Genomic DNA, 17,051 nt, shown 5'->3' on the forward strand with positions numbered 1-17,051 from the left:
ATTTTAATAAAAAACACAAAGGCAAATTCGTAATAAAAAAATAAACAATTTAATGTTTTTTAAAAATGGAATTTCATTAAATTGAATTCGGGTAAAACATACATTTCAGTTATGGTATTATTATAATCTGCATCCACAAAAAGCTAGAAAGCTGTCAATCTGAAATGTGGCTTAATCATTGTTAACGTATCGACAGTTAGGAATCTTTTATCACAAATGTTTGTTTCCCTGAAAATAACTTGGCATTAAATTTATTTAATTCACTCCGTATAATATAATATTAGAAAAATTAAGAAAAATGTATAAACAATGGAAAAAATAATACAACAAAATTCGATTCTATTTTTAAATATTCTGCTTAAAATACGATAAATTCTAATTACTCGTAAGAATTCTTATTCGAACTTTGATCCTGTTCATATTGGTCTTGATGAAAATAAAATAATAATACAAAAAATAATAAAAAAGTCCCCATAACGAAAATGTTCACTAAAATTATGTTAAATTTTATTGCCAGTTTTACCAGTTTTATTACCCTTTGCTTATAACGTGTTGTTAATAAATAGGTAGGTATTAACAAAAATTTGATTATCTTAAATAAATAAATATCTATTAAAAACATTATTTTTATAATGTAAATGGCAATATATTCTCATTTATAATAAATATAGAGATGCTTTCAAATCTTACAAGATATATAGGGAATAGGTACGTGTATGTATTTTTCTAATAGTTATTATTATCTGTATTCTGAATTTAATGTTCCTGTATTCGATATTTGAATATATAATTTCCATTATATACCTATATAGTCTATGTTTATAAGGAAGAAAATTGTAAAAAGTTTAATTATTCTGATATGTTGTCTAAAATGTGATTTACATTTCAAACAAAACTCAGGTTCAAATATTTTGAAATAAAAGTTAATGTTGTTTTTCAATTAGTAATCTCGGAATAAGAAGTTCAGACCCTTTTTTTCCCTTAAATGTGGTTCTATTGAAATACCAAATACATTAATTAGTAGTTTAGAAATTCATGCCAAGAGATTATTTCCTACGAAATATAACTGTTATACCTATATAACATAATCAGGTGTCAAATCTTTAAATTATTTGAAATCATTTAATAATACCATAACATCTTAGTTATTACGTAAATAAATATTTGATATTTTATATTAATTTAATTTCCCATACATTTATTACTTCTACAAAGTTAATCAAAAATATAAAAAAAAAATATATTTAAACGTAATTCTAATTCGAAACTAAAAAATTAAGATGAACTATAAAATTATATTAGATTATAAATTTCTATGAAATAATAGCATATATTCGAATTTCGATTACACTAACATAAAAACAATCGTTGCGCGCGCGCCGCATTCTCTCGCAACGGGGCGGCCATCTTGCAAGATCGTTTCGATCCATCCCGATATCCCAGACGATATTCGGGACAGATATAGTCATTAATCAAAACGACCTTAGATCGATATCAGTGATCAAACAATATTTAATTTATTACAGAGCGCATTCGTATAATTGATAAAGGTGCGTAGGCGCACAGATAAGGGCCATCGTGACGGCTCGTTGAGATGGACCGAAAATAGGGAGATAACACTTTTTAGTATAAGTGTGTTTGTTTTTGAGAGTACGTACTTAGATAAATTTAAAACTGAAATTTTGTTATCCAAATTCAAATTATTATAAAGTTTTTATTTTTACCTTTATCGATAGTTGCTAATTAAGTACATAGTACTAGTAGTAGTAGTAGTATATAATTAGTATAGTACATATATATAATATTATAAATTACATTTAAAACTCTATTCTTTAAATGAGTATGATTTATTTAAAATCTTATTTTGATTTAAAATGAATAATGGTAATTATTTTGATTATATAGATACACCTATCATTTTTATTGTTAGAATGAAACCACATAATCCATTAAATATCTGAGAAGCAGTAGATCATTTATGTTTAATAAAATTTGCAGTTTCCACGTCTAACCATAAATTTTGTATAAATAGGCTGTTTAAATTGTCTGCCTGATAATACCTTCAAGTCACCGACCTGAGGACGTCGGCATTTCGCCTAGATACATAGTATTACACGCACCCACAATAGCACTCGCAGATTCAACAGATCCAGATAGAAACCTCTGAAACATTGTAAACATAATGTTCTACAAGTTTACATAACAGGATGAGGTCGGATCTGAGGTCGGCCATACAATACGAGTATAACCGACTGAACGGTCCGTGAACGTATTCCAAATTTGAATTCATGATGTAAACATATTACCGAAAACAGTTGACGCGTGTGACCCGTTAAAATTAAAAAAAAAAAACACGCGTTCTATTACCGTTGCCGCGTTTTCCAAATTTAAACGCGAGATCATAAATTTTCGTTCCACAACGGTCGCGATCGGTGCGCAAATGTCAACAAACATGGCTGTCGAACAAATCGATTATCGAAATTTCAACGCCGCATTCTGATGGAGACTTTTACGAAACATTAGTTTTTATATAATCTAAATTGTTTACTATATTTAATACATAAAAAGGAATGAATCGGTTAAATTTATTATTCACTAGATGTTACTAAGCGCTCCCAGCAACTAAGAGCATTTATTGAAATCAATTGTCGAAGTATAAGAATTTGTTAGGAGATAATAATTCTAACGGTTCTTACGACGAAATGTCCAATTTATTATTTATATTGTGCAGACCGACCGTTGTGTATTCAAGTTATTACGGTGTCCACTTTCTGGTTCCATTTTCTCGTTTAGCGCAATTTATCTGTGCCCGGTGACATCAATAAATTTTTCGTTTTCGTACGTGCTTATATGGGTATGATAATTTGTTTCCGGTGTATGCGGTGCGTGCGCATGCCACGACAAACTATTACATTCATGGCGTTAGCACGATTTGCATTTGAAATATTTCGTATGGCTCGCGCCTAGGACTCACAATAGCGGAGAGGCGTCTCGACAGTTAATGCCCTGTGCCATATCAAATTTCGTGGTTTATTTTTCAGACTCGTGCCTCGGGTAGAAGGTTTCTTTTGTAGGAATGTGTGATAATGGGGCACATTTCGTGACACACGTGTCCGTAGAATGGAGCCTTACGGTGTGTAAGGAGTCGTTCGACTAGGGGCTTTGTAAGCGATGATTATGAGCTCCACTTAACTGGTTCCGAATAATAAATTTCTTTACCTAACAACGAGTAAGTAAGTACATTGGCTTGTTATGCTTTGTTTAACTATTTATATGTTTCTTTTACATCGTGTATTAAAGAAATGTTTATAGCATAAGTTTCTTTGCTATTGCGAACTCTTTGAAAATATTTAAATAATGAAATGTTTCATAAGAGTACTTTTGTGAGCTATATGTAGATATTGCACATATAAAATATAAACATTTTGAAAACAATTATGACGTGGTAACTCCAGTAGTGCTTAAAAAAAGTGCAGAGATCCGAGGAAAAAATAACGAGAAAATATAATTTATATTTGAATGTATGAGTTTCTATGTTGTATAGTTTTATCTATGTGAGAAGTTGGCTATAGATATAACTTTGAATAGTATTTAAATGATAATCTGTCCATATTAATTTAATGAAAATACACACCTATTTATACAATAAATTGTTATTAAACACTAAGTCAAACCGATTAAATGACTTTATTTAAAATACCTGAACTACATGATTATCGAATTTTAGTCGAAATACTCAATGAATGGGCAAAATTCGCTAATTAAGCGAAATGAATCTGACAGCATTTCTCGATGTGACGTAAAGGTAGAGATGCTTTTGTTTTATTGAATAATTGCCGCGAGGTGTTTCGACGAGACGAACTGGTTCCTCCAAGGCCAGCCGTCGAACTTGCCGACCGATGCCACTATTCTGTTAGCCGATCGATTTCAACTCGAACGATTGGCGAAAATTACTCCGATACACTTATCAACACGCTAGATATGTTATTCAACATCCTTATTCTGGTATACTAGAATACAAAACGCATTTTAACCGACCTCGTTGGCAATTGATAAAAGAATAAATAAAAGATCAATCAAACTACTAAAAGTAAAAGCAAGACGAATGAGACGAGATCATAAATTTAAAATTATCCCGAACTATTACCAATTTATCGGCTAGCTCGGTTTAGGTGGCGTAAAATAAATTTATGAATCCGAAACGGCTCCACGTATCTCAAATAATAAGTTTGGTTATTGAAATCGCCCGAGGCGAATCGGAATGGCGTGCGGGGCTGTAGAGCCAGTGCCTCTCATTCCGCGTTGACACCGCGCTAACTTTGACGCCTCTGTGCAATTACATACTATGTTTACCTTTTGAGCTTTAGTACTCGTGCTATAGCTATTTGTATATAAATATTGATTCGAATGTACATAATTATGTTTATTCAGTACGATCAAATATCATAAGTAGGTACCTATATAACGTAGAAAATTAATGAGGATTTTTTTTTATATAAATTAATTAAATAGTTTTTTTTTGTGCAAAATATTTTGATGGATATAAATATTTCAGACCTCAATATTTTGGTAACAAAACCATCAATTTCGTTAGATAGCAATCTACACTAACCACTCACGTTCCATTAACTAGATACCTAGTAAAAAAAAGTTTAGTATTCTCAATATTTCATAAAATGAAAACCAGGCAAATATTAAAAAATACATCTATATGTTAAAATAATTTATTAATTAAAAAAAAAAAACTCTAAATTCGAATTTCGAACTAAACATTTAACGTTGATTAAAAATATAATTTATATGAATATACATTATTATAATTAATACGAATAACCTATGCATAGTTTTAATAATAAATAAAAAAAAAAAACAAATGACATGAACATAAATTTGTAAACTTTAATATTAGATAAGATATAATCCCTACTATATTGCTGCTATCAGTTGATAAATATCGGTATATTTGTTATTACAAGTAATGTAAAGTGCTAATTGCATTTTAATCCTATATGATTGTTTTCTATGTACTTGAAGATTTTTAAGTTATAAAGAACTATTAATTTTACTTAAATGAGTGAAGTGATCAAATTATTTGATGATTATCGAGTAGACTGGTGTACTAAATAACCCTTTACAACAACAACAAATTCAACAACAATTGTAAGTTACTTTATTTGTATCTGTTTACATATAGAAAATATAACGAGGATTTTTCAAAAGTCTAACAACATTTTTGGCATGAATGAAGTATTGATATTATCAAGTTACAATACAGTTTGAGTGGAATTGGTTTTTCAGTTACAAAATTATCATGTGTCAATAAATAACCTCAGCAGTCGGTTAACAAGATGTACCCAAATGTATAATGCAATCATTGTATGGAAACTTTCAATGTATAAAACAAATATGTACATATGTATATAGTAAGTCCCCAAATAAAAGCAGATTAGCCAAGTGGTCGCATTGTCAAGGCACTTCACTGCTGTAATAGCGGAGCTATCTCCCAATAATTAGTGATAGTCGATAACTCCCAAAAACGTTATCAACAATATTTGCTATTAAATAATCGATACCATCGCTCTGTTGGTACTCGATAAGCGGTCATTGCTTGTTACAATTATTAGATACTAAAACTATCGGGAAATAACTACTTTATTTTTATTTTGGTTACAGCATATGAATCGATGTTTGATGTAGGCTGAATATAAATTAATACTTTAAAATTTAAACCATTCTTACACCGTAAATACGAGGCTAACTAGGGCTTAAAACGGGACAAAACATATATTTTATATCGTTTTTATATTACTGTTCGACTGTAGAATCTACCACCTTTTATACCACAAGGTTTTGCTAACGTGTATGTTTAAATAATTTCCCCTAATTTGATATACGAACGATCTGCTAGCGAAATAAGACAAAGTCCGGATAAAGCGTAACAATACTTATTTCCACATAACTATAAAACGTTCTTAAATATATTCAATTGAATTCCAGTGTATGCTACTTATATGTGTTGACAGTAATTTATAAATTCTATTTATTTGTAGTGATGCGAGCGTTAATAATGTCAAAAACGCAGAAACGAAAATAGATAAGTTATTTTTTTATTCATAAAAGCATCTGTTACAGCTCTATTATAGGCATTGAGATGACAAAAACTCGAAATTAGCAGCTCAATTTCATTGTTTATGATAATATTGCCCTTATAAGCGTCTTGGAACGAGTCCGGAGACATCACGCAATGAATTTGCGGTACAGACATTGTGCGTAAATGCGTCCCTCGATTGCGCGCGAATAATTTTATTATGCATGCACAATGTCAATTTAATTAAGTTTTGTTAGCAGATGTGGTCGCGTTTTTAAAAGCCAGCTCTAAATAACTCACTGTAAGACTATGATGTAGCATTTTCAGCTCTACCATATATCGAGGTGTCGTAAACTCGCCGTATAGTAAATTCGATCGATATAAATTTTGACAATTTCTTAAGTCACTTTGTTCTGTAATTAATAGAAGCTGACGTCACCTCTATATCGCCGTAATAAATGAAGATGGCGGGTTATAATATTTTACAGCACAATTAATTCATAAAATAAACAAGTAATCAGCTTAATTTGTGACACGTATCTTATAAATATCGTTCGGAATTTTCGGTTTTTATTGATAATTAATATTGGTGGCAATTAATAGTTAAGGCTTATAATTACGGCTAATTGTAAATAACATTGGATTAGCTCGCTTCGGCATGTTTAGTAGTCGTTATCTTTATCTTAGTTTATGGTTTAATTACACGTTAATATTGGGGCTCGTTATATCGTATCGCTGCGGAGGTGTAAAATTGAATACGACTCTATATTTTAAACTAATAAACGTTGGCCGTGAAAACTGATCGTTTCGACGATCCGTTGCTAAACGAGCACCTCGCTACATAATCGATGGAATTACGATCTGCGGTCTTCATTAGGATTTGTGCGAAACTAATTTCAATCTTTACATTCAGAGCATGCTCGATCGATTCACGTATTTCTCAAAAGTTTTAAGATCCTAAAGTTACTTTTTATGGCGCAATATCCCAAAATAAATGCAAAAAATGTTGCACATGTCCTCAGACCGCCGAGAGGTAATCCTCCATCCTACAATAAGCTCGCGGCTGCCATTGTTCAGGGTTGGCGAAGCTATAAAAATTACCTTAAGACAATAGCACCCTGGGGCTGAAACTGCCGCGAAATATATTCATATGATAATTATTTTCGAAAGTGCACGCCTCAAACGCTTCTTGGCTGGAACAGGTGTGGTTTTAATAGCCATTAAAATGTCCGTAACTTTTTAATACCAACATACTAATGATTTCGAATCGGTACAGCCAATATTTGAACGGATTACATTAAAAATTTTCGACGGTCTCATTCACTACAATATTGCGTTCTGAATTAAGTATTGCTGTACTTGCCAAAATGTATGTTGATTCGACTGTTAACATTACGATAATGTACATCTTACAACTTTGCTTAATTTAATTTGTATCGAAGCGTGAAAAAAATAACACTTTACCTCGTTGATATCGTCGCAAAAGTTTTCGATAAAAACAATTGCATTTAGAATGTATACAACCAAAATTCAAAATAACGTTGACAGTTGACAATTATAAAAAAATACAGATGTCATTTTCAAAAATGCTTCTAATTTCGAATGTCATTCTATATTAAAATGCAAGTTTTTTTTTTAATCAGCCCAGTCTTTTTCTATAGTAAAGATTACTCGAAGCGTGTTCGTTAAGCGTATTTTAATAACATTTTCGGTCGCAGAGCCACGTAATTACTGTTTATATCATCAACACTCGCCCCAACACAATTAAGTTAGTTTTTTGGGAATGCGCGACAATCACGTTTTGATTACGGTCCACAGAAATGTGGACACACTAAGATTTCTCTCAATATTATAAACCATTGTAATTTGTGTGAGTTTTAATTAATGATTGAAAAAGATTTATAATTGAAGTTTAAATTGCTGCAAATCTTCGATCATTTTGTATACAAAAATAAATAGAAGAGTTCACGCAACTGTACAAATTTACACAAGAGTTGATTACGCATAGATTTCGAATACAAAAAAAAAATGCTTTTCATCTTAAATGACTGCGTCAGTCAATCAGACATCGCTATTAAATCTAATAATGAAATTAAAACTCGATATGTCCACGTTATTACAACGTATAACAACTCGAATCTTTATTTACTAATGCTCGTTTGTACAACAATTTTGTTTTCCGTCACATTTAGCCGTTACGTAATTGGTGTTGAAAAAACATAATTTCGTGTCCCACGAAAACGTCCACATGGAGATCGTATCGTGTGAACTCAACTTTATATTAATAGTGTATGATCGGGCCTTTGTTACGAAACTACATTTAATTTTCATGAATTTTCCCACTGATGTTCGTAGGAATGTAAATAGACGGGGATCATAGAAAGACTTAAGTGGAATTAGTGTATGTATGTAGTCATACTTGTAACCTTTATTATATCGGTAACTATAAATCCATTAAATTTCAGCTACTCAAATTTCGACTTTATTGTTCAAAATATTGGGTATATAATAAATTAATTCAAAACCTTAAGCCGCTTAATTAATATGATATACCAATCAAAAGATTAATTAGTTCTGTCCATGCAACACTTAACCGCTATCAATCTAATAATTAATCTATATAAACAAATTCAATTTAAAACTAGTTTTTGATTCTAAAGTGGATCGGAGACGCCAGTGATAACTCTAAGTAGATTTATAGAGATTATAATCTTGCTAATGATGAACATATTCGCATATTTCGATTTATAGTGAAAATAAATTAGCGTAAATTTTTAATTAAACTGCCATTCAATGCGAGGTCGGAGGAGGCAATACCGCTCGCCATAGCCGAGGTAGGTAACGAATATAATAAGGATAAGCATCGAAAATATTTATATATGTATATTCATATTTTATCGATACTTATTAAAGGCCGGCTACCACTCGCGTCGTGAGGTGAGAACGATGGTGCCCCCTGCTGGGAGCGTTCAGAGCGAGACGGGAACAAACCGAAAGGAATTCAAAATGAAGTTATGACCCTACGTTATTTTTTTATCTCGTTTTATTCTTTATTACATTTTTGTTCATATATTGTGTATATAAAAGTCACATTCATTTTAAAAGGCATACGTATATCAAAAGTCGATGTTAAATTTTTACCAAGCTACATTAATTACAGTAGCGGAGCGGTCGTGTGAATCTGACGCCAGCAAACAAGTTGGCCACTACGCCATTAGCTCGCGAGTTGTTCAAATATCGAGTCAATGTTTGCAGTCGCCGTGTAAATATCGACAACAGAGTTTGCGTTACGCATCACTAGCGCGTGTTTGTCGACGCTCGCGTGGTACACGGGAGCAGGCGTAAAGGGTTGCCCACTCAAAGAAATCATGACGATAAATATCCTCGTTTACCTTGTTACGTTAACAAATATTGTCGAGTGCAAGTTCATTTGAGTAAGCTCTCGCGATGCGTTGACTTTTCTGCAGTAGCTAAATTACACTTCATTAAAAGGACTCACGATGTCATCTATCATTTAAATATTACCTCGTTCGAATTGAATACATACGTTCAAATTTTCTTTTGTATTCCAACTGTCATAATGTGAAATAGAAAAAAAAAAAATTTTTACAATACCTACATACAATCCTGAAACCAATAAAATGTTTTGCAGAATCGTAAAGCGTAATAAACCAGAATTTATATGAACGTATTTACAGATTATACTATTTCGAAACATAATTTCACTTCGAATATATAAATTGATTTTTCGTGATTCGAATCATTTTTTTTTTCAAACTTGAAGTAAGTCGAATAAATAATTCATAAGTTCTATTATTGTTTCCAAAAGTAAACGTTGTTTTATGCAGAGGTCGAGATAAAAAATGTATTAAATATTATGTCACTTGTCTAATAGGTTTAATATTTAAATGGGAATCGTGTCTGGCTTTAATGTATTTAATCAATCATAAGACACGATTAATTACCCAGATATGTCCGTCGTTTCGATTGTTACTAGCATTCGAGTGGATATAACAAGATCTATTGTCCACTTCCAAGTAATCAAAAGTTCAAGGTTTCGTATTAAGATGCTTATTAATTAGTCATGTTGAAATAACCGCCAGCTTAATAAGTACGTGGCACGAATATTTTCTATTGGATATGAACATTGTCACGGTTTCTTAATTTATGTCGATTATGTTAATCGATTATATTAAAAAAAAACATATCATATAAATTTGTGTTGATCGTAAAGTACTATACAGATTTCATACAAGTCTTACTCACGTTTCCTTTATATTTATAACTAGCTGTTCCGTGCATTCATCTGCATTGAACAGCTTCAACTCCGTAGGTTGTCACTACTATCGTACTATCTGTCATAAAGCTTTTTTTTTCAATCAGTGCAATGGTTCAAACAAATTAATTCATCAGAATTATGTAAATAAAGATAGAAAGACAGACGAAGATCTATTGGGCCAGCTGATGGTGAATAATAATACATACATATAATAAACCCATTGACATTAGCAATGAGGAATATCAACAATTCCCTATATCGTTAATGCGTTTCTAAACATGGTATCTAGGTAAGCGGAAGGCTTTATGACCTCTGTGATAAGAACTTCGAAACTATTGATTATGTACAAGTACACAATGAACATTGTCAATTGTCATTTTGATGTGTAACGTCAAAACATATTATAACTACCTACCTAAATTACGAGTATTTTAATTAAAGCAGTAAGTACATTCCAGTAGGAAATATAATGAATTCGATTTTTTTTTTAAATTAAAAATTCTAAAAAGACAGTTCAAATATTAATAAATGATACAGCAACTGTAATCTCGTAGGAAATTAATTAAAAGACGCTTCGATTGAAATCACTACGAGCGCATCAGAATGTGCGATGTAAGTGCTCGGCGCAGACTGGAGACAAGCCTTAATTGACGATAAATGTAAACGAATAATTTGACGTAAATTAGACTTAAAACTACTATTTTTCTTTGATCAAGGCTGCTTGTAGACTTTACACATGATAGAATCCGACCTAATTATTTTTACATAAGCGGCATTTATAGGGACATTTTTATTATATATACATAATGATCATCTATTTATACTTTTGACATATTATAATTAAACGAAAAAATGTCAAAAATAAATAGTATTACCTATATTAATACAAATTAAACATGTTAAATTGGTATACACAAAACCATTAAGATCAAATTTAAGTCTGTCAAGCTACAATTCCCCCAATTACCTACATGATCAATTCTGGTTTGTTTGTCTAATGTCTACACCGTTCTAACGGTGTGAGATAGACTACCGGTTTTACACCACGGATTTCTCAGTACGGCGTTACCATCTCATTTGTCGAAACTATTGAATCACCGGCTTTGATGGTTATTTTAAATTGTTATTCATTCAGGGTAAATTTTTTTCAAGGATCGGTTTTTTAATTAATTAATTTAAATAATACCATATAATAGATGCAAATACCTACATTATAATTGTCTCGAAGATAGGAGATTGCTGATTTCCTTTTTAATAATACAATACACAAGTTGTATAGGTAAATACCTCTCATACCAGACCGCATATAAGCAAAACGATCTCCTTAAAAAATAACTTCAGCCAAGTCGTGCCCATTTTCAGGCTGTTCCTACACTATATATATAATAATATATATTAATACACCGTGTCTGATGCAGCTACGACATATCTCGCAGTAAATAATCATACAATAGATCGTTCAAATCTTCTAAGAAATGACGTCAGACGATTCTATTAGTGAGGAAAATTAGTGTTTATAGAATTTGTTGTTTCGTATTTGTACTTAAGTCCTTTTAATGTTTATATGTGTTTGTTAATGTCATGACTATCGTCCATTCATATTCCGTACTTCATTGACAAAGGTATATTCATATAGAAAACCAAAGCAAATGAGTAACGCTTCATTCACCACAAAATTATAATTAAAAGGTGCAACTTGAAAACGCACCAGTAGTATTGTCGAGTAAACATAATAAAACATTTAACCTTATTTTGATATAAATAAAGAATAATTTGCAATGAATCGGTAACTGAGCTATGCACATTGGTAATATTCAGTATGAGTCAATGTAGGTCGCTATAGATTATCAGACGTCGTTGGTGGCTCCTGCTACCGGTTTTACGCCCAAACCGTCGCCGTATTATCAAAACACGAGACTCCCGTGTCAAAACACTTAAAGATCAAACAAAATAAATGTAAACAAATTAAATTACAGCATTATTTCATGGTCTGATAAAATGGTAAATTATTATTTGACAGTGTTTAATATTCATAATTTATTTCAAAATCCCAAAACAATATTTTAAACATTTTGAACATTTGTTTAATATGCAGTATTAATAATGTTTAACGTTAAATTAATTTAGTTTGTATTATACAACCCTGTACATAATATATATTTTTATTTGTAGCATACGTTTGTAAACAAATAATCATTCGGAAGACACGTGTTACTCTGAAATCAATTCACATGGACTCTATGAGTGCAGTTGATAACGTCACAGACTACTATTAAGAAACCGTTATTCTAATTCCAACATATAATCTCAAGCTACAACATATAATAAGATAAATGTAAATAATAAATATCAGTTTGTCATATCTTATTTTGTTTAATATTAAAACATAGCTTTGATCGATACTCATTAATAAATCAATACATACGTCACGTACTCGTACCTCAATACACTGCTTTGATTATAAGACAATGAAACGGTCACTTAAGTATGACATAATTGTTCCGTCGATTTATATAGCATTTAAATTATAATTTAAAAAATAAAATGATAAAACAAACTGCTATTTATTATGTAGATGCGGATTTAAAATCCGGTAGCCATCGTACCGCGGCGATCATCAATTCAAACATTTAAATTCGTCCGACGGAAATATCACGCAGAGATAAATTATTTACGATCTTAAAAACACTTAGAAATATCAAAATCCATTTCCATTCATAAGTCGAGACGGAATACGGAGTCTATAACTCGCGAGCGTTGCTCATAAAACCAGTTTAGATTTTGATAATTTTATTAACGATCGAATGCACGGTGCGGGCGCGCCGAGCCAGGGACCCCTGAAGTCTCATATATTACGGCATTAACACAAATTATACAAGTTTAGAGCCACAACACAGAACGCGTGGGTGTCTTAATGTTAAAATGTGTCGTCTGTAATTATTACGACTCGAAGAACTTTAATGTCTTCGAAATATCGCCTCCTTTATTACAATAGAATCTTCATTAAACTGGATATATTGGATCTATTATTGTATCACAACACATTTGTTTAATGTCGATAATATACGACGTCCCCGGAATGCGATCGCGGTTATTTTATTATTCGTTCTAGTTTGAGAATAAATAATGCGACGATACGCACCAAAGCTTTAGAACGCTCTGTAATTATTGTCGTCCATTCACTTTACATCATTACGTGGTCTCCTACATCTTCTTTTATGTCTAACCATATTTGTAACACTGTCGCTGGAACTCTCTGTAGCGTAAATAATTCCCTCAACCGTCCCCACATTCATTAAATGCACATTGTCTCGAAGAGATTTTAATAGCGCTACCTTCGAAATAACGACCTCTACGTAATTACGTAAATTAAATCTATTTTGATGTTATAATGCATCGACCGAACAAAGTCTGACTAATTACAAACATGACTTACCTTGATAATAACGTGTTAAACCGTACATCACAATTAGGTAAACACAATACGTACCAAGCACCATTTGTATCCACTTACATAACAATATCAACAAGTAATCTGCTGATCATCAGTCGCTTTGATCTTTAGAAATGTTAATTCTTCAAATTCCTAACACAAACACACGAGAGACTGTGGCTGTTTATTGCTACATAGCGAATCAATTGAACAAACTGCTTTCGGGCACTAATAAGAAGAAAACGATCCATTCGTTGCGTCAGAAGGTAGATTAATTAAACTTCTTACGACCAACTATACGTTATTCCATTTAAGTCTCGGCGGAGTAAAGTACTTTAATTAGTAGTTTTCCATTTATCGGACACCTGGTAAAAGCTATTTGACTTATTAGCTGACTGACGTCTATCGTAACATTCTTGTCGAGCAAACAGATACCTTAAGTTGCACTAATACAGTACAAATTAGCAGAGCTCTGTTAATTTTCTTGCTCGTTTTTATTATTAAGACAAGTACAGTTTTCAGAGCGATCCCATTGGTTGGCATAATGTTAACGCGACAATCACGAACTTAGCATTTTCATAGAGTTATAGTCATAATTTGATAGTTTTACTTGGTTGTCAGTGTAAGTGTAAATATTATTTGTATACTCACACATCGACGACTATAACATAACTAGTCAAAGACATGTATGGAATGAGTTTATGAAATAAGATTTTCATTAATTCGCTAAAAATAATGTTTTACTGAACAAAAATTGTTTCATTATATATTTTTAATATATTGAAAATTAATACCTTTAATGAGCATATGTATTTTTTCAATGTGTTAGATTTATTTAATAATACAGATTCAAATTACCAACGGATTCAATATAATTTACCTGTAAAGGATTTTAATATTCCTTAATATAAGTCACTAAATATATTTTAAACGGCGATTAAACATTCAAGTAGCATGATGTCAGGTCACAGTTTTGGTGTCATTCTAATGTCGATAATTACATTTTGGAGAGGAGGCACGTTTTCACCTTATAAGTGTTACACGAAGCATTGACATTTTTGTCGGTGGCAACAACAATTAGCATTTGAATGTGTTAATGTAACGAATTTCAATTACCGGTACATTTTAAAGCAAATAATGTTATACGCGTTTCTATTTTCAATATGATTAATTTGAAAATTTCTTTGATTTTGTTCCTTAAAATCTATAAATGTCTTGTCGATACGACGATCCCGAATAATGATAATTGCTTCTAGACTCTGACTGCACTTAAAGATTTTCTATCCTTGCTATAACTTCAAACATAAAGATAGCAATATTTTAGCTCAGTGGTAAACATCTAAACAAAAAACATTTCTCGAGTAACACACACTTGCCAGTTTTTGCTAGATTTTCTAGATATTGTGATGTATTTCAGTTTGTCTACTTATGATACAAATAGAACTATGTCTATTACGTAAAAAGTTGCTAAGAATAAAGTGACCCCTCTGTCACGATTTCAGCGGTTATGAATAATTTCACCCATTGAATCATGTAAAATAAGCGGCAACGGTAAAAATAATTACGCGTTAGTGTCAAATCAAGACGCTCACGACTTTTATGAGACGAAAATAAAAATAAGTAAAAAACGATTCGTGATTCAAATACTAAAAACCCATAGAGAAAATAAACGAAATAATAAAGTGACATAGTCAACCAGAAAGAACTCAATCACAACTTATTTTTTATTAAACATTAAAAATGTCGAATCGGAGATGTTTAATTTGTGACCATTGGTTCTGACTTCAATAAAGATAATAGATTTATTTTTTTATTAAAATAACAAAAAATAAAAACCTTTTATGGTACAATTTTATCTTCCCTCTAAAGTACGAATTTTATCGATGCGTTTTTATCAAGTGCAGATTTTATTTGGCTTACATAAAAATCATGTTACATTTGAAAATAAATGCCATTTGCGACTTTCAGAGCGTTAAACCTTATTCGTTTGCATTGTAAAGAGATCGTAAGGAACCATAAATATTGCTTTATCTTACGTCCGGAACACCAAAAATGTGGGACGATTTCATTTCGGCATTACGAAGTACGACGTGACTCTGCAGGGCTGCCAGCCATGCATAGGTATCAGTTATGGCGACAAAAACTGATCTCATTTAGTTTCACTGGTATCAACAAATCGTGAAAGGTAATTTCATACTGCATTTTCCGTTTGACACGCATTTACAAGTAGTTTGACCATTCTAGTGTTATTTTTCACGTCAATAATGATATCGGTACTTACAATGTTTTTTATTAGTAGACTGTATTAATATCAGTCATGCAACGCAGCTATTTGAACCTTTGTAACTGTTAAGGTTTCTGATAATGGTTTAAAGTCTAATGAATGTATAATATCAACTCATGAAGCTGTTATCAACTGGATTATATTTAACGTTTTCTTTCTTCATTTACTTATTTTAGTTTACTATGACGAATACAGCAGATGTTACATTCAATAATCAACGCATTATGGAATATCCCAATTAGTTCCAAATGCAGTAAAAGTACACACATGTGACATTATCACTATTTTGTCTTATTGTTGTTCGAAAATATGAACCCACACAATTTGGGGAATTTGTTATAATCCGCGCAGTCGCTATTGTTATGCATTGTAGAGTTAGCGGGGATAAAACTGAGGGGTGAAAATTTTATCGAAGCGAATGGCTATTTACGTTATTTCGTAAACTGATCGATCTTAAATATTCACAATGGACTTTTAGTATTATCGGCATGGAAATGGGTTGTAACATTCGTGAAATGTGCTCGCATCGATGTAGTCATTAAGAGGTACTTTGAATAAATTAAGGCGCGGTAAAGTACAGGTGGATGATGCTTTAGGCTAAGAGTGGGATGGGAGTCGCTCAGACCGTAGCGTGGTTTCGAAGAGCGGGCGAGTTATTAATAATCCGCATTCACGAGCCGCACGAGCGCGGCGAGCGACCGGCTTGCGACGACATTCCATCGCATTGTCCCGGCCCGCTCCGCCCGCGACACTTTTGTCTATTCAAAACGATAAATCACAGTCCGCTTCAATGTACGCATTATTTACCTCTAACGACGATCTCGTCGCGCTACATCGATTAATTAGTGTAACACTATAGATAAGATAGTGGGGAAAGCGATCGCTTTCAATTTCCTCTCGAGGGGCACTCGGCGTAAAGTACGCGTTAAGTGCGGACAATCGGAGATAAAACGTGCGAGACAAGACT

General features: G+C 32.0%; 1 protein-coding gene across 2 annotated transcripts in view; it reads left to right on the forward strand.

Annotated features, from left to right (window-relative positions):
• Window positions 1-17,051, forward strand: part of LOC125069616 (zinc finger homeobox protein 3) — a 108,257-nt gene that overhangs the window by 939 nt on the left and 90,267 nt on the right. The gene's annotated exons all lie outside the window — the stretch shown is intronic.

Source organism: Vanessa atalanta, chromosome 15 (assembly GCF_905147765.1).
Source record: "Vanessa atalanta chromosome 15, ilVanAtal1.2, whole genome shotgun sequence".
In the NCBI taxonomy this organism is placed as follows: domain Eukaryota; kingdom Metazoa; phylum Arthropoda; class Insecta; order Lepidoptera; family Nymphalidae; genus Vanessa; species Vanessa atalanta.